At 37.8% G+C, this 19,541-nt stretch overlaps 1 non-coding gene across 1 annotated transcript; it reads right to left on the bottom strand.

Moving 5' to 3' along the window:
* Positions 1 to 19,421: 19,421 nt before the first annotated feature.
* LOC135276148 (small nucleolar RNA SNORA25) lies at positions 19,422 to 19,541 on the bottom strand. Its single transcript, XR_010343712.1, has one exon. It is a non-coding gene; the product is annotated as a small nucleolar RNA SNORA25 (small nucleolar RNA).

The following is a 19,541-nucleotide window of genomic DNA, read 5'->3' as shown; positions in this document are numbered from 1 at the left end:
GGTCAAGAGAGGATCAGTGAGAGAGTCAGTGGCTCCTTAGGGCTGCAGCCATGGGGCGCTTTGGGGCTCACATTCAGGGGCTCACCTTGCAGAAACCCCACCAGCTTCTCACATCAAGGACCTGGGAAAAGCCCCTCATAACCTGAGAGAGAGCGCGGGCAGATGCCGTTCTATGCATCACAGACCTACCCTCCGAGGGAGAATATCCAGAGGACACGCAGAAACAGCTTCCTCCCGGAGAAAGGGCCCCACTCAGCCTGCCCTGGCCTTCCTGGAGCTCGGGCTTTTCAGGGAAAGAACAAGGAGGCTGCAGACGGGGAAGCGAGAGACCCTGGAGGAGGTGTGGGAACACTGTGCAGGCCACACCCCTAAGAACTGGTGCCCTGGGCTGGGCCATCATTGCATTGCTATAAAGAAATACCTGCGACTGGGTAACTTATCAGGGAAGAAGGTTTGACTAGCTCTTGGTTCTGCAGGCCGTACAGGAAGCCTGATGCCGGCAGATCTACTTCTAGGGAGCTCTCAGGAGGCTTCCAGTCACGGTGGAAGGAAATGGGGATCCAGCGAGTCACACGATGAGAGCCCGGGGAAGAGAGAGAGGTGGGGAGGTGCCACACTCTACAACAACCAGATCTGCAGAGAGCTCGCTGCTGGGAGGACAGCACCAGGCCGTGAGGGATCCGTTCTCAGGACCCAAACGGCTCCAGCTCCAGCACTGGGGATCACAATTCAACATGGATTCTGATGGGACAAATATCCAAACCATATCAGGACCTATGAGATGGAGACTTCATCAGCAAAGGGTAGAACCCTTCTCCCCACCCCAGCCCCACCTTACGGTGACACCAGCAAGTTCAGTCTAACAGCAGTGGATTCCATGTGAAGTCACTGCCGGTGGCACCTCTCAAAAGAAGGAAATGGTGACCCGTTACCTTGAGGGCCGGCAGTGTCCCAGAGGTGGTGGGGGCCCCTGCCTCCCAGGCCGCCCTGCAGGGCAGAGGCTGTAGCTGGCCCTGGGGGCACGCACATGTGTGAGGAATAAACCTGCGTGTGGCATGCCACCAATGTGGGGGCATCTTTAGTATTTTGTCTGTTAATATGTAAAAACTCCTTGACTGCTGACACTCCTGCAGAAAAGGAGAAACTTATTACTGTGACTTAAAAGCATTTTGGGTAAAAAATTATCCACTGAATCATTTTTATAAATTGATTTTGAGAGCACCAAGTGTCTTAGAAAGAGATCACTGGCAGAGAAGAACCTACTACATTGAAGAGTAATTAAAAAGTCTGTTTCAAAATGTAACATGCCATTTCTGCATTGGATCTTACACTGTTTCTTTAAGGTCAGAAACTTCTGTGTGTCCTAAAGGTTTAGATTCCATGGCATTTTCATGTTTTAATAGGTGTCAATGATGTACAAGAACTGAGCATGGATAATTAAAACACTTCACATTTCCTTTTTACTGAAGCATTATATATTGCCAAATACGTAAATATTGTAAGTTTACAGCTCAATGATTTTTTTTTTTTTAAAACAGAGCATACCTGTATAATCAGAACCCAGAAAAAGGAAAAGCGAATCCTTCCCCACACAGAAGTCCTGGTGACAGTCCTTCTAGTTATTTGCCCACTGCAAGGTCACCCTATCCAAACTGCATTGATTAGGTTTTCATATTTCATAGAGATGGAATCACACGCTACACGCTCTTTGTGTCCAGATTCTTTAATGCAACATTATTTCTGTGAGTTTCATCTACGTCATTGTATATGTACCCTTAGTTTTCTTTCTTTCTTTGTGATAATCGTAATTTATTCTGGTGGTGGACGTTTAAGTAGTTCCAGTTCTATTTTTTGAGTTACCACAAAAGAGTGCTATTGTGAACATTATTGTTGGTGACTTTTGGTGAACATATGCAGGCATCTTCACTGGTTATATGTTGAAGCATGTGATGTTGGCCACAGGGCATCCAGATGTTCAGCTTTAGTATATGCAGGCAAACAATTCTGCAAACAGCTCGCATCAGTTTAAACTCTCCCAGCCACGTATGAAAGTTCCAGTTTCTTCATATGTCTGTCAACACTTGAAGTTGTCTTTTTTATTTTGGCCATTCTTACGAGTGCATAGTGATGTCACTTTATGGATTTGATTTACATTTTCTTTCTAAAAATTTTAGTCGACAAATAATAATCGTATCTATTTATGGGACACACTTTGTGTTTTGATATGTGCATCCACCATAGAAAGAGTAAACCAAGCCAATTAGCATACCTGTCACCTTACCTACTTTCATTTTTTGTAATGAGCATGTTTAGAAGCTACTCTTTTAGCCATTTTGAAATATGTAGTACATTTTTATTAACTATGGTCAGCATGCTGTGGAATACATTATTAGAACATATTCCTGTTATCTAAGAGAAGGTTGGTACCCTTTGGCTAACCATTACCCTTCCCCTGCCCCTGGAGATGGATAAAGCCGCACACCTTTTAATATTTCAGTGACCATTTGTTGTCACATTTTTTGAAGTCAGTTCAGGTTTTAAAAATCATTTTTCTGATCTATTTTTTCCTCATTCAGTTAATGGGTATCTCATGTATTTATGATACAAATCCTTTTCTGGAAATGTGTGTTGCAACCATGTTCTCCTACTATTGGTTACTTTTTCAATCACTTTTTCATTTGTTGTTTTGCTGGCAATGTTTTCTAAATGTTCAGCAATATCACTCTTTAAAAATTATAGCTTTATAATAAGTCTTGATGTGCCTTTTATAAAATTGAGCAGGATTTATCCTGAGGTGTATGCACAAGAGTGGGAGTGTTTGACATCAGGCACCTTCATGTATATGTTCTCACTACATCATACGGTTCTTCAGGATATCCACAGGAATTGTGGCATTATCAACATTTTACTTCTAGAGTGAGTCTTATTTTATTAGTACTGTTTCTTCTAGGCAATGGGTATTCTGGGACTGCAAATACTTAAAAAAAAGTAAAGACCAATACATAAAGACTGTGTATCATTAGTATGGATTGATGAGTGTTTTCATACCATCTGTCTCATCTTTGTTCTCCGGGACACTGATAATTTTATCATCTCTGTTTCCCAGAACACGAGAAGCATCACACCTGTTGTCATTCTTAGGAGTGGAGCTTACAATGATGCTTTTCCATTTTAAAACAAGTAGCAGCAGTAGCCCTCAGGAAGCCCACTACACTTCCATTCATTTATTTGCTAATGTAGCAAGTATCTATGAAACATCTGCTGTTGCCAATACATCAATGAACAAAATAGGTAACATCTCTGCCCTTCATGGGGTTCACTTTGTAGTAGTTGGTGACAAGCAACAAAAATGAATATTAATTAATTAGACATTTTGAAGCAGGAGCTAACAAATTTGATGAAAGGTGAAGAAAAGAGGATTCAACAATGAGGCTATGGTTATTGGTCTGATGATGCAGCTGCCACTGACTGATATGAGGAAAATTATAGGAAAATAAGTTTGGATTTCCAGTGTTTCTATAGAGATGCCTGCTAGACAGCAAGCAAAACATTTTGAGGAGGTACACAGATGTGAAGGACCTCTTCAAGGAGAACTACAAACCACTGCTCAAGGAAGTAAGAGAGGACACAAACAGATGGAAAAACATTCTATGCTCATGGTTAGGAAGAAGCAATATTGTGAAAATGGCCATACTGCCCAAGGTAATTTATAGATTCAACGCTATCCCCATCAAGCTACCATTGATTTTCTTCACACAACTGGAAAAAGCTACTTTAAACTTCATATGGAACCAAAAGAGAGCCAACATAGCCAAGACAATCCTAAACAGAAAGAGGGCTGGAGGCATCACACTACCTGACTTCAAACTATACTACAAGGCTACAGTAATCAAAACAGCATGGTACTGGTACCAAAACAGAGATATAGACCAATGGAACAGAACAGAGGCCTCGGAAGCAACACCACACCTCTACAACCATCGATCTTTGATAAACCTGACAAAAACAAGCAATGGGGAAAGGATTCCCTGTTTAGTAAATGGTGTTGGGAAAACTGGCTAGCCATACGCAGGAAGCTGAAACTGGACCCCTTCCTTACACCTTATACAAAAATTAACTCCAGATGGATTAAAGATTTAAACATAAGAACTAACATCATAAGAACCCTAGAAGAAAACCTAGGCAACACCATTCAGGACACAGGCACAGGTAAGGACTTCATGACTAAAACACCAAAAGCAATGGCAACAAAAGCCAAAATAGACAAATGGGACCTAATTAACGTAAGAGCTTCTGCACAGCAAAAGAAACAAGCATTAGAGTGAACCAGCAACCAACAGAATGGGAAAAAATTTTTGCAATTTACCCATCTGACAAAGGGCTAATATCCAGAATCTACAAAGAACTAAAGCAGATTTACAGGAAAAAAACAAACCAACCCATTCAAAAGTAGGTGAAGGACATGAACAGACACTTTTCAAAAGAAGACATATATGAGGCCAACAAACGTATGAAAAAATGCTCATCATCATTGGTCATTAGAAAAATGCAAATCAAAACCACACTGTGTTACCATCTCACGCCAGTTAGAATGGCGATCATTAAAAAAACCTGGAGACAACAGATGCTGGAGAGGATGTGGAGAAATATTGTTAAGAGAAAACTCTTACACTTTTGGTGGGAGTGTAAATCAGTTCAACCATTACGGAAGATAGTGTGGCAATTCCTCAAGGATCTAGAAATAGAAATTCCATTTGATCCAGCAATCTCATTACTGGGTATATACCCAAAGGATTATAAATTGTTCTATTATAAAGACACATGCACATGTATGTTCATTGCGGCACTGTTTACAATAGCAAAGACTTGGAACCAACCCAAATGCCCATCAGTGATAGACTGGATAAAGAAAATGTGGCACATATACACCATGGAATACTATGCAGCCATAAAAAGGGATAAGTTCATGTCCTTTGCAGGGACATGGATGAAGCTGGAAACCATCATTCTCAGCACACTGACAAAGGAACAGAAAACCAAACACCACATGTTCTCACTCATAAGTGGGTGTTGAACAATGAGAACACATAGACACAGGGAGGGGAACATCACACACCAGGGCCTGTTGGGGGGTGGGAGGGTTGGGGGGGAATCACCTTAGGAGAAATACCTAATGTAGATGATGGAGGAGTGGATGTGGCAAACCACCATGGCATGTATATACCTGTGTAACAATCCTGCAGGATCTGCACATGTACCCCAGAACTTAAAGTATAATAATAAAAAAGAAAAAAAATGTGAGATTTAGTCACTTAAAATTGCATACTTGCAATGCTTTGATAAAGAATTATTTCATTTTGTTTTCATTTTAAACATGTATTCCTAAGTGCTATTTGAATTAGTATCCTATAGAAAAGGTGTATTTTAAATTATATAAACAAAACACTTCCAAAAAAAAAAAAAAAAAACCAGAAAACCAAACATAGCATGTTTTCACTCATAGGCAGATGATGAACAATGAAAACACTTGGGCATAGGGAAGAGAACAACACTCACTGGGCTAGGTTGGTGGGATGGAGGGGAGGGGAGGGGATTGGAGGGACAGCAGGGGATGGGGAGGGATAACACTGGGAGAAATGCCTGATGTAAGTGATGGGCGGGGCTGGGGGGTACGGTGGGGGATGGAGGCAGCAAACCACCATGGCATGTATGTACCTATGCAACAATCCTGCAGGATGCGGGATGTGCACATGTACCCCAGAGCCCAAAGTACAATTAAAAAAAAAGAAACAGGGCTATGGGGACCCCTACTTCTCCTACCAGCTGGAGAGCACCAGGGTAGGGGGAGAGGGGATGTTTTAACCCAAACTGATAGTCATTAGAGCAGCATCAGGAACAGTCTTCCAGACCTTGGTGGGGTGGTGGGGGGCGGGGGGGGGGGGGTTCAGCTGCCTCAGCAGCTGTTGCTGATCAGGATCAAGAGTGAGGCTGGACACCTGTTTCTCCATTCTGTACTTCCACCTGGGACCTGAAAGCTCAGCATGAGGTGAAGTGGATGGAGGCACGTGAGTCCTGGTCCTCCATCAACAGAGGCCAATTCTGTCAAGCCTTACCTGGATGGTGTGTGTGACTCTCCCCATAGAAAGGAGCAGGCTGTCTCATGAAGCCTCCATTCTAGTCTTTTGTGTTACCTATGACCTTGGAGGGGTCCTCTAGAACCCCAGTTCCTAAATAGGAGAATACAGAGTGGGTTTACACTTATTTCTCCACTATTCCTTGTTCTTTCAGGAGGATGACCAGCAAACTCACTTAGAAATCAGACCTTGAATGTGAGTATGTGTTGTTCATTCTATATATCCTTTGCATGGCAGAATGTCAGTTATCGGATAAATAATAGAGGGTAGGCTTTGTACCGAGTCATGGTGACAATGATACAGAGCAAGGCTGGGCGCGGTGGCTCATGCCTGTAATCCCGGCACTTTGGGAGGCAGAGGCGGGCAGATCACAAGGTCAGGAGTTCGAGACCAGCCCGGCCAACATAGTGAAACCCCATCTTTACTAAAAATACAAAAATTAGCCAGGTGTGGTGGCACATGCCTGTAGTCCCATTTACTCAGGAGGCTGAGGCAGGAGAATCACTTGAACTTGGGAGGCTAAAGTTGCAGTAAGCTGAGATTGCACCACTGCACTCCAGCCTGGATGACAGAGTGAGATTCCATCTCAAAAAAAAAAAAAAAAAAAATCAATGCAAAGCAAGTGCGGAGTGACATGACTTTCGAGACAGCCACGATCCCGATTCCTCAGAGTCCTTTGTTGCCTCCAGAGTTACAATATGAACTGTTGATTTCGTCATTATTAATAAATATAATTTAATCTTCATGTTTGTGAATTACAGACCATTAGAGAGCTGGAACACTAGGTACATGGCGTTTACTTGGAAAGATTTCTTGACAATGTTTAATAATAGTCATTACTTGAATTTGTAACTTTTAATCTTCAAAAAATAAGAAATGTGGTGCTGAAAGAAAAAGTCCCTGTGGCAAGTCAGCCAGGAGATCCTAGCGCTGCTTTGAATTGAGTTTGCAAAAAGAGTGTCCAGATAATACATTTCTCTCTTATGATAATTTATAATGACTCATAATATGTGCCATTTACTTGACTTTTCTTTTTACCAGGCTAGGTTTTTGATAATGGCCATTATTCAACTCATATAATGTGCTCTGTGACTGACTTCTTTGTGGGATGCTGAGTAATATTTTATATAACACCTGAATTTATTTTTTAGTATGATTGACTTTAGCAATGAATATATTGTAATGCTTTGGATAACTTTTGTAAGTTTCTCAATTTCACGTTATATTCTCTATTTTTATTTTTTATATTTAAGTGACTCAATTCTTAATTTTATATTTTATCACTTTTCATGATTCTATATTTTTGGTTAATTTTTAAGTATACTCATGTTGTTCAGAGGCTGAATATGATTTGGGAAGGACGCAGCCCCTGCAGGAATGGGGTGCTGTCCACTTGGAGCCGTTCCCCGTGGCTCCCTGCCTCATTCTTTCTCTCTGTCCTTGTTACATAAAATATCTTTCCCTCTCAACCTGATTTTTATTTAGAGGTAGAAGCCTGGTTTCCAGCATTAAATGCACGCCATGTTGTGTCAGTTCACAGTGTTCAATGTGCTACACTGTCTGCTGCTCCATGTGATCTTTTTGAATGATCAGAGCCATTGCTAATGCTGCCTCCATACTCTATTCAGTGAACCTCTGTTTAACAAACGTCAAGTGATGCTGCCATACCCATCCTGGGTACCATTTCCAATGAGGGTGCTTGCCCACATTATTAGGTTGGTGCAAAAGTAATTGCAGTTTTTGCCATTATTTATTCTTAACATATTTATGTGAATTTTCTTAATTATTTTATACCTTTAAAAGTATTAAAACAACAAAATTCAAATGCCCTACAAAATCTGTGTCATTGTGAAATTTCTGCTATGATTATGTCTGCCTAAAGTATACGGCTGCACATGGATTTATTATTATTACGTATTTACTATTAGTTGTACCATTTATCATCTGATAGAAATTTAGCTATTGACATCCTTATTTAATTCTTCAAAGGTAACTTTTTAAAAAAAATGTTAAACGATGAGTTTGTGTCCTTTGTAGGGACATAGATGAACCTGGAAACCATCATTCTCAGCAAACTGTCACAAGAACAGAAAATCAAACACCACATGTCCTCACTCATAGGCGAGTGTTGAACATTGAGAACACATGGACACAGGGAGGGGAGCATCACACACTGGAGTCTGTTTGAGGGGGACTAGGAGAGGGACAGTAGAGGGTAGGGAGGTTGGGGAGGGATAACATGGGGAGAAATGCCAGATATAGGTGACGGGGATGGAGGCAGCAAACCACATTGCCATGTATGTACCTATGCAACAATCCTGCATGTTCTGCACGTGTACCCCAGAACCTAAAGTACAATAACATATATCTATATACATACGTGTGTGTGTGTGTGTATATATATATAAATTAACATACATCATTAAGAGGACAAAAATTATTTCTATTACTGAAATTCTAAGAATAAGTGGATTTGTTCTGCTTTATTAATTTAACAAAGCATATGCCTAATGTTTTTACTCTACTTCAGGTAAAGTATTCATAGCTTTAGAAAAATATATTAACTGTGTCATAGTATGGAACATATGGAAACATGTGAAACTGCTGACGTTTCTGTGTCTTGTTCATAATTATTCCCTGTGCTAAGCCCAGAAATGCGTAAGAGATTTTTTAAAAAAAATCATTAAGCAGCCAGGCATGGTGGCTCACACCTGTAATCCCAGCACTTTGGGAGACCAAAGCAGGCAGATCACGAGGTCAAGAGATCGAGACCATCTGGCCAACATGGTAAAACCCCATCTCTATTAAAAATACAAAAATTAGCCGGGCATGGTGACACATGCCTGTAGTTCCAGGTACTCAGGAGGCTGAGGCAGAAGAATCGCTTGAGCCCGGTAGGCGGAGGTTACAGTGAGCCGAGATTGTGCCACTGCGCTCCAGACTGGAGACAGAGCAAGACTCCGTCTAAAAAAAAAAATCATTAAGCATAGGTGAACACTGCATTTTTGAATTTAAACCATGAGAATAAAGAAGTAGCAATGTTATTAAAATATAAAATGGCAGACTGCTTACTAATGTATTAATAGCTAACTACATGCAGTAGGCACAGCTAAATAAATTACTTCTATTTTTTTTTTTAAATGTTAAGTTAAAAAGAGTAAAAGACATATGAGTTAGGTATAGGCCTTGGTGCATCCTTTTACACATGCACAAATGAACACACATACAAACACACACACGTAAAACTTGTTTTTTTGTATATTATCTTTTTAAGCATCATGAACTTAACTAATTTTTAATAGAAAAATCTTTTCAGGCTGGGCACAGTGGCTCACACCCGTTATCCCAGCACTTTGGGAGGCTGAGGCGGGTGGATCACTTTAGCCCAGCCTGGCCAACATGGTGAAACCCTGTATCTACCAAAAATACAAAAATTAGCCAGTTTTACAAGCCAGTCTCAAAATAAATAGATAAAAATTTAAAAAATTTCACAACATACTTTATTTGCTAAAGTTTTCTAAAGAATATTTTAACCTAATAAAACTTTCAGTTTATTGGTATGTAAAGCGTGTGTTTTACATGCCAGATCTGTGTGTTTGAGTCTTATTATTCTGTGCTCTGCTTGCTGTGTACATAGGGTTAACACTGATCACTGTTTTTTCTGTCAGCATAACTCTTTCTACCCATTTCTTTGCCCCTTCAGATTTGCTGCGTCCATTGGCTATGAACTGAGGAAATTAGGCAGGAGAGCCAGTTCTATGTCATAGGGGAGATTTTTTTTTTCTATTGAATTATGTTTTATTTATCTAACAAACATGTATGGATTATTATCTCTGCCAGACAACAGCATAGACACATTACACTATTCATGTTTTCTGCATTCAATGAACTATAATGCAATGTAATATATTATTAAAGGATATATACACACACACACAAATTTCAATGATATAAAATAGAAAGTTTCAAATGATGTAGAGAACTATACATAGCAATACCTTGGTGAGTGCTTATAAATTATCTATTTCTGAGGATCCACTTTTATTATTGGGTCATGTTTCTTTTAAATTTATTTTTAAATGTATACACAATAACATTTTCACTGTTCAAGTCTACGAGTTTTGACAAATGCATAGTCATGCAACTGCCATCACAATCAAAATACAGAATGGTTTGATCACTGTTGAAAAATTCCCTCTTGCTGGCCCTTTGGAGTCAAACCCTTAATCCCTGGAAATCCTGATTTCTTTCCTTCATTCTGTTTTTTGATATCCAAGAAACTCATAAAAATGGAGTCACATAACTTGTAGATAATGTGTAGCCTTTAGAATATGGCTTCTTTCATAGGGTAATGCATTTGAGATTCATGCGTGTTATGTGTCTACCAGTGACCGTTCCTCCTTTTTATTGACAAGTGGTATTCTCTACCCTATTTAGATACCGGATTATTAATCCTTTTCCCAGTTGAGGGATGTTTGAGGTGTTCCCAGGGTTTGTGAATTGTAAGAAAGCTGCTATAAACATTCACCTTTAGTTGTGTGTGCGTGTGTGTATGTGAACACAGATTTTTCAATATTCAAATCTGCTTTTGAATGAATATCTAGAAATATGATTGCTGCATTCATGGTGAATGTATGTTTAGCTTTGTTAGGAACTGCCCAGTGTTTTCCTGATGGGCTGTGCCATTTCACAGCCCTACCAGTGATGCATGGAAGTTCTATTTGCTGTACCTCCTTGTTAGTATTTGATACTGTCTGGATTTTAAAAAATTTTAGCCATCCCTATAAACATGTTATTTTTTAAATTGTAGCTTTAATTTACATTTTCTTAATGACTAATGATTTTTAGCCTATTTTATATGTTTACTATCATTTGCATGTTTGATGAAATGTCTACATCCTTGAAAAACTCATTTATTAGTTAAAAAAATAAATGTAATATCGTGGGAGTTTGAATATAGACAATCATGCCATGTGTGACAATAGACAGTTTTCTTTCTTTCTTGGACATTGTTTGCTCCTTTTATCCCTTTTCATTGCCTATGGCACTTGTTAGGACATCTAGTGCAATGTCGAATGCAAGTGTTACGTGTGAACGTCTTTTTCTTGTTCTTGATTTTAGACCATCTATTAAGTATGAGATTAGATTTTTTTGTAGATGACTTTTGTTAGGTTAAGAAAGTTACCTTTATTCCTCCTAGTTTGCTTAAGTCTTAAAAATTTTTATTATGAATGAATAAATTTTGTCAAATCTTTTTCTTCATGTGTCGAGATGATTATGTAGTCTTCTCTATTGTAATCTTTTTAAAGGGCGAGTTGCACTGACTGATGTTCAAATGTTGAACCAGATATACATTTTTGGAATAAATCTCACTTAGTGTGATATACTTACCTTCTTATAAATTGTTGCATTTAATATTTGGTTGAACATGTTTATATTCATGAGGGCTATTAGTTATAGGTTTCTTTTTAAATAATGTTTTCCTGGTTTGGGGTTATGGCACTTCTGGCCTCATAAAAGAAGTTCAAGAGTATCCTTTTTTTTTTTTAAGACATTGTGCAAAATTGGTATTATTTCTTAAATATTTGGTAGAATTTGCTAGTGAAACTCTCTGGCCTTATGTTTTCCTTGTGTAAAAGTTTTGCATTATAAATTCAATTTCTTAACCAATCTAGGATTATTCAGATTATCTACTTTTTCAGTGAATTTTGGTACTATGTGTCTTACTTTTTAGAAAACTTATATTTTAGATTCAGGGTTACACGTGTGGGTTTGTTATATAGATAAACTTGTGTTGTGGGGTTCGTTGTTCATTTTTAAGACTGTGTAGTAGTCCGTGGTGTCTGTGTACCACATTTTCTTTATTCACTCTGTTACTGATGAGCATTTAGGTTGATTCCATATCTTTGCTTTTACTGCAATGAGCATATATGTGCATGTGTTTTTATGACAGAACAATTTGTGTTCTTTGGGTATATACCCAGTAATGAGATTGCTGGGTTGAATGGTAGTCCTGTTTTTAGCTCTTTGAGGAATTAATACAGTGCTTTCCACAATGGTTGAACTCATTTACAATTAATTTATAACTAATTTACAATGAATTTGCTAATTGTAAATTATTTCAACCCACCAATAGTGTATAAATGTCCTCTTTTCTCTGCAACCTTGCCAGCATCTGTTATTTTTTGACTGTTTAATGATAGCCATTCTTACTGATGTGAGATGGTATCTCATTGTGGTTTTGATTTGCATTTCTCTAACAATCAGTGATGTTCAGCTTTTTCATATGCTTGTCGTCTGCTCATATGTCTTCTTTTGAAATGTGACTGTTTATGTCCTTTGCCCACTTTTAATGCATTGTTTTTTTCTTGTAAATTTGTTTTAAGTTCCTTATACATGCTGAATATTAAAGCTTCGTCAGATACATAGTTTGTAAAGATCTTCTCCCATTCTGCAGTTTGCTTTTCACTCTGCTGATACCTTCTTATGCTGCAAAGAAGCTTTTAAGTTTAATTAGATCCCATTTGTGAATTTTTGTTTTTATTGCAATTTCTTTCAGCATCTTCATCGTGAAATCTTTGCCAGTTCCTGTGTCCAGATTGGTATTGGCTAGTTTGTCTTCAAGGATTTTTATAGTTTTGTGTTTTATATTTAAGTATTTAATCCATATTTAGTTGATTTTTATAAACGGTGTAAGGAAGGGGTTCAGTTTCAATCTTCTGCGTATGGCCATTGATTGCTTTTGTCAGCTCTGTGGAAGGGCAGATGGTTGTAGGTGTATAGCCTTATTTCTGTGCCCTCTATTCTGTTCCATGGGTCTAGGTGTCTGTTTTTGTACCAGTACCATGGATTTTGGTTACTGTAGCCCTGTAGTATAATTTGAAGTTGGGTATCATGACACCTCCTGCTTTGTTCTTTTTGTTTAGATTACCTTGGCTATTTGGGCTCTTTTTTGGTTCCATATGAATTTTAAAATATTTTTTTTTCTATTTCTGTGAGGAATGTCATTGGTAGTTTTATAGGAATAGCACTGAATCTGTAAATTGCTTTGAGCACTATGGCCATTTTAATGATATTGATTCTTCCTATACATGAGCATGGAATGTTTTTCCATTTGTTTGTGTCATCTTTGATTTCTTTGAGTAGTGTTTTATAATTCTCATTGTAGAGACCTTTCACCTCCCTGGTTTGCTGTATTCCTAGGAATTTTATTCTTTCTGTGACTATGCACCTTTCAATGTATTGTTCTATTTCATCTAAGTTGTCAAATTTACGGGCACAGAATTGTTCATAGTATTTTCTTGCAATCCATTCTGTGTCTATAGTGTTTGTAGAGATATTCTTTACTCATTTTTGATATTGTTAATTGGCATCTCCTTTCTTTTTAGGTAATTTTAGCTAGAGATTTATTGTTTTCCTGATCTTAGATATTTATTGATATATAATTGTTGTACATATTTTAGGGGTACATGTGATATTTTGATATACTCGTATAATGCATAATAATAAAATCAAGGTAATTGGGACATCCATCACCTTAAGCATTTATCTTTTCATCATGCAGGGAATATTTGAATGATTCTCTACAGCTATTTTGAAATATAAAGTAGATTATTGTTTACTATAGTCACTCTACTGATTTATTGAACACAAAAGTTTATTTCTTTTAACTATTTTCTTGTGCCCACTAATCAACCTCTTTTTTCTTCCTCCACTACCTTCCCAGCCTCTGGTAACCACCATTCTATTCTTTATGTTCTTGAGTTCCACTTTAGCTTCCACATGTGGACAGAAAGTGCAATATTTGTCTTTCTGTGCTTGGCTTATCTCACCTAACATGACCTCCGGTTCCATCTATGTTGCTGCAAGTAAGATTTAATTCTTTTTTATGGCAGGATAGTATTCTACTGTGCATATGTGCCACATTTTCTGTATCCATTTATCCATGGATGGGCACTTAGGTGATTCTACATCTTGGTTATTGTGAATAGTACTTTAACAAACATGGGAGTGCAGATATCTTTTCAATATATGGATTTTCTTTCTTTTGGATATATTCCAAGTAATGGAACTGCTGGATCATATGGCAGTTTTATTTTTAGGATTTTGAGGAATCGCCACACTGTTGTCCTTAGTGGCTGTGCTAATTTACATTCCCAGCAATAGTGTAGGAGGGTTCCCCTTTCTCCAAATCCTCACCAACAGCCACACTCCTTGTCTTTGTAATAAAAACCATTTTAACTGGGTTGAGATAATATCTCATTGTGGTTTTGATTTGCATTTCTCTGATTATTAGTGATTTTGGGCATCTTTTTTTATATACCTGCTGACCATTTGTATGTCTTCTTTTGAGAAATGTATATTCAGATCTTTTGCCCATTTTAAATCAGTTTTTTTGTTTTGCTATTGAGTTGTTTGAGTTTTTTATAAATACTGGATAGTTTGCAAATATTTTCTCCCGTATGGTGAGGTGTCTCTTCACTTTGTTGACTCTTCTCTTAGCCGTGAAGAAGCTTTTTAGCTTGATGTGATGCATTTGTCTACTTTTGCTTTTGTTGCCTGGACTTTTGAGGTCTTACTCAAACTACCTTCTTTCAGACCAATATTCTGAGATGTTTCTTCAACGTTTTTTTCTAAAGGCTTTATAGTCTTGGGTCTTAGATGTAAGCCTTTCTTTTTATTTTCTTTTTGATACAGAGTCTCACTTTGTCATCCAGACTGGAGTGCAGTGGTACAAACAGGGCTCACTGTAGCCTCAACTTCCTGGGCTCAAGCGATCCTTCTGCGTAGCCTTCTGAGTAGCTGGGACGACAAGCATGCCCCACCATGCCTGGTTAATGTTTGTAATTTTTAGTTGGGACTTGGTTTTGCCGTGTTGCCCAGGCTGATCTCAAACTCATGAGCTCCAGCTATTTGCCTGCCTTGGTCTCCTGAAGTGTTGAAATTACAGGCATGAGCCACTACACCTGGCCTTAGATTTAAGTCTCTCATCTATTTTGATTTGATTTTTGTGCATGGTGAAAGACATGATATTGATTCATACTATCCATGAGCATGGAATGTTTTCCCATTTGTTTGTGTCCTCTCTTATTTCCTTGAGCGGTGGTTTGTAGCTCTCCGTGAAGAGATCCTTCACATCCCTTGTAAGTTGTATTCCTAGGTATTTTATTCTCTTTGTACCAATTGTGAATGGGGGTTCACTCATGATTTGGCTCTCTGTTAGTCTGTTATTGGCATATAGGAATGCTTGTGATTTTTGCACATCGATTTTGTATTCTGGGTCTTTGCTGAAGTGGCTATCAGCTTAAGAAGATCTTGGGCTGAGACGATAGAGTTTTCTAAATATACAATCATGTCATCTGCAAACAGAGATAATTTGACTTCCTCTATTCCGATTTTAATACCCTTTATTTTTTTCCCTTGCCTGATTGACCTGACCAGAAATTCCAATACTATGTTGAATAGGAGTGGTGAGAGAGGACATCCTTGTCTTGTATCAGTTTTCAAAGGGAATGCTTTCAGCTTTTGTCCATTCAGTATGATACTGGTTGTGGGTTTGTCAGAAATAGCTCTTATTATTTTGAGATACATTCCATCAATACCTAGTTTATTGAGGGTTTTTAGCATGAAGCGGTGTTGAATTTTATCGAAGGCCTTTTCTTCATCTTTTGAGATAATTATGTAATTTTTGTCATTGGTTCTGTTTATGTGATGGATTATGTTTACTGATTTGCATATGTTGAAACACCCTTGCATCTCAGGGATGAAGCTGAATTAATCATGGTGGATAAGCTTTTTGATATGCTGCTGGATTTAGTTTGCCAGTATTTTATTGAAGATTATTGCATCAATGTTCATCTAGGATTTTGGCCTGAGATTTTTTTTTTGGTTGTGTCTGCCAGGTTTTGGTATCAGGATGATTCTTGTCTCATAAATGAGTGAGGGAGGAGTCCCTCTTTTTCTATTGTTTGGAATCATTTCAGAAGGAATGGTTCCATCTTCCCTTTGTGCCTCTGGTAGAATTTGGCTGTGAATCCGTATGGTCTTGGGCTTTTTTGGTTGGTAGGCTATTAATTACTGCCTCAATTTTAGAACTTGTTACTGGTCTCTTCAGGGGTTTGACTTCTTCCTGATTTAGTCTTGGGAGAGTGTATGTGTCCAGGAATTTATCCATCTCTTCTAGAGGTTCTAGTTTATTTGTGTAGAGTTGTTTATAGTATTCTCTGATGGTAGTTTGTATTTATATGGGATCAGTGGTGATATCCCCTTTATCATTTTTTATTGTATCTATTTGATTCTTCTCTCTTTTATCCTTTATTAGTCTGACTAGCCGTCTATCTATTTCGTTAATCTTTTCAAAAAACCAACTCCTGGATTTATTGATTTTTGAAGGGTTTTTCATGTCTCTATCTCCTTCAGTTCTGCTCTGATCTTAGTTATTATTTGTCTTCTACTAGCTTTTTGAATTTGTTTGCTCTTGCTTCTCTAGTTCTTTTAGTTGTGATGTTAGGGTGTTGATTTTAGATCTTTCCTGCTTTCTCCTGTGGGCATTTAGTGCTATAAATTTCCCTGTAAACACTGCTTTAGCTGTGTCCCAAAGATTCTGGTACATTGTGTCTTTGTTCTTGTTTGCTTCAAAGAACTTATTTATTTCTGCCTTAATTTCATTATTTACCCATTAGTCATTCAGGAGCAGTTTGTTCAGTTTCCATGTAGATGTGTGGTTTTGAGTAAGTTCTTAATCCTGAGTTCTAATTTGATTGTACTCTGGTCTGAGATACTGTTTGTTATGATTTCCGTTGTTTTGCATTTGCTCAGGAGTGTTTTACTTCCAATTATGTGGTCAATTTTAGAATAAGTGAGATGTGGTGCTGAGAAGAATGTATATTCTGTTGATTTGGGGTGGAGAGTTCTGTAGATGTTTATTATGTCTGCTTGGCCCAGAGCTGAGTTCAAGTCCTGAACATCCTTGTTAATTTTCTGTCTTGATGATCTGTCTAATATTGCCAGTGGGGTGTTAAAATCTCCCACTATTATTGTGTGGGAGTCTAAGTCTATTTGTAGGTCTCTAAGAACTTGTTTTATGAACGTGGTATATAGACCAATGGAAGAAAACAGAGGCCTCAGAAATAACACCACACATCTACAACCATATGATCTTTGACAAATCTGACAGAAACAAGCAATGGGGAAAGTATTTTCTATTTAATAAATAAATGACGTTGAAAAAACTGGCTAGCCATTTGACAAAAAAAAAAAAAAAAAAGACAGAAAGAAAAAAAGAAATGGGGAAAGGATTCCCTATTTAATACTTAGTGTTGGGAAAACTGTCTAGCCATATATAGAAAACTGAAACTGGACCCCTTCCTTACACCTTATACAAAAATTAAAGATGGATTAGAGACTTAAATGTAAGTCCTAAAACCATAAAACCCCTAGAACAAAACCTAGGCAATACCATTCAGAACATAGGCATAAGTAAAGACTTCATGACTAAAACGCCAAAAGCAAGGACAACAAAAGCCAAAATTGACTAATGGGATCTAATTAAACTAAAGAGCTTCTGCACAGCAGAAGAAACTGTCATCAGAGTGAACAGGGAATCTACAGAACGGGAAAAAACTTTTGCAATCTATCCATCTGACAAAGGCCTAATATCCAGAATCTACAAGGAACTTAAACAAATTTACAAGAAAAAAACAACCCCATCAAAATGTGGGCAAAAGATATGAACAGACAATTCTCGAAAGAAGCCATTTATGTGACCAACAAACATATGAAAAAAAACAAACATCATCACTGGTCGTTAGGTAAATGCAAATCAAAACCACAGTGAGTTACCATCTCATGCCAGCTAGAATAGTGATCATTAAAAACTCAGGAAACAACTAATGCTGGAGTGGATGTGGAGAAATAGGAATGCTTTTACACTGTTGGTGAGAATGTAAATTAGTTCAACCATTGTGGAAGACAGTGTGGTGATTCCTCAAGGATCTAGAACGAGAAATACCATTTGGTTCTAGTTTTTGAATTTGTTTGCTCTTGCTTTTCTAGTTAAAATCCCATTACTGGGTATATACCCAAAGGTTTATAAATAATTCTACAATAAAGACACATGCACACATCTGCTTATTGCAGCACTATTCACAATAGCAAAGATTTGGAACAAACCCAATGCTCATCAATAGACTGGATAAAGAAAATGTGGCTCATGTACATCATGGAATACTATGCAGCAATAAAAAAGGATGAATTCATGTCCTTTGCAGGGATATGGATAAAGCTGGAAACCATAATTCTCAGCAAACTAATGCAGGAACAGAAAAGCAAACACTGCATGTTCTCACTCGTAAGTGGGAGTTGAACAATGAGAACACCTGGACACAAGGAGAGGTATATCACACAATGGGGCCTGTTGGTGGTTGGGGTTTTAGGGGAGGGATGACATTAGGAGAAATACCTAATGTAGGTGATGGGTTGATGGGTGCATCAAACCACTATGGCGCATGTATACCTATGTAACAAACCTGCACATTCTGCGCATGTATCCCAGGACTTAAAGTATAATAAAAAAAAAGTACAAAAAATTTCAATCTGTTATATTTATTTAATACATTTCTGAGTTGCTCTTCTGTGCTAGTTTAAAGATCACTGAGTCTTCTTAAAGCTGCTATTGAATTCTTGATCAGAGAGCTCACCTACTGCTGTCTAGTTAGGGTCCTTCACTGGCAACTTTATTTGTCTGTTTGGGGAGGTCGTAGTTTCTTGTTTGCTATTGTTTCCTGTGGATGTACATCTGTGTCTTTGCACTGAAAAGTTAGTTATTTATTTCAGTTTTCTCTGTCTGGCTTGCTTTGTTTATTATTTATTATTATTTTTTAAGGCTAGTCAAGTGAAGAAGTGGGAGTGGAGAAGGAGCAAAGAAATCTGTAACTGGTTGTGATCAATTAATTGTAAACACCACTGCCCTTGGACCAGCCTTGTTTTGATTTTTATTGGGTATGTTTGTTTAGAGATTTTTTTTGCAATGTAACTGTCTTTTTGGCTAGGTCACTGCATCATCTTGATCTTTTTTAAAAAACCAGCTTTTGATTCCATTGATTTTTTCTGTTGTTTCTGTTTCAAATTTTATTGATTTTAGTTCTTTATTATTTAACTCTTCTGCTTATTGTGGGTTTTTTTTTTTTCCCTTTAAAAAAGAGAAAATCTGCTTAAACTTTGAGAAATGTATTTATTTTCCCACATCAACAATTATGGATTATTATGTCATAATTATAAATGGCTAAGTCTTATACTTCCTCAGGGAAATATAGCACTATTCAGTGCTATGGATCCTATAGAGAATTTTGGTCATAGTGTTAATAGCTCTTGAATTCACAGCCCCATGAGCCCTCATTGAAGTGTCCT

Source organism: Aotus nancymaae, unplaced genomic scaffold (genome assembly GCF_030222135.1).
Source record: "Aotus nancymaae isolate 86718 unplaced genomic scaffold, 86718_ANA_hifiasm-v0.15.2.pri h1tg000020l, whole genome shotgun sequence".
Classification (NCBI taxonomy): Eukaryota; Metazoa; Chordata; class Mammalia; order Primates; family Aotidae; genus Aotus; species Aotus nancymaae.
The sequence above is the reverse complement of the archived record's forward strand: the minus strand, read 5'-3'. Positions and strand labels throughout refer to the sequence as shown.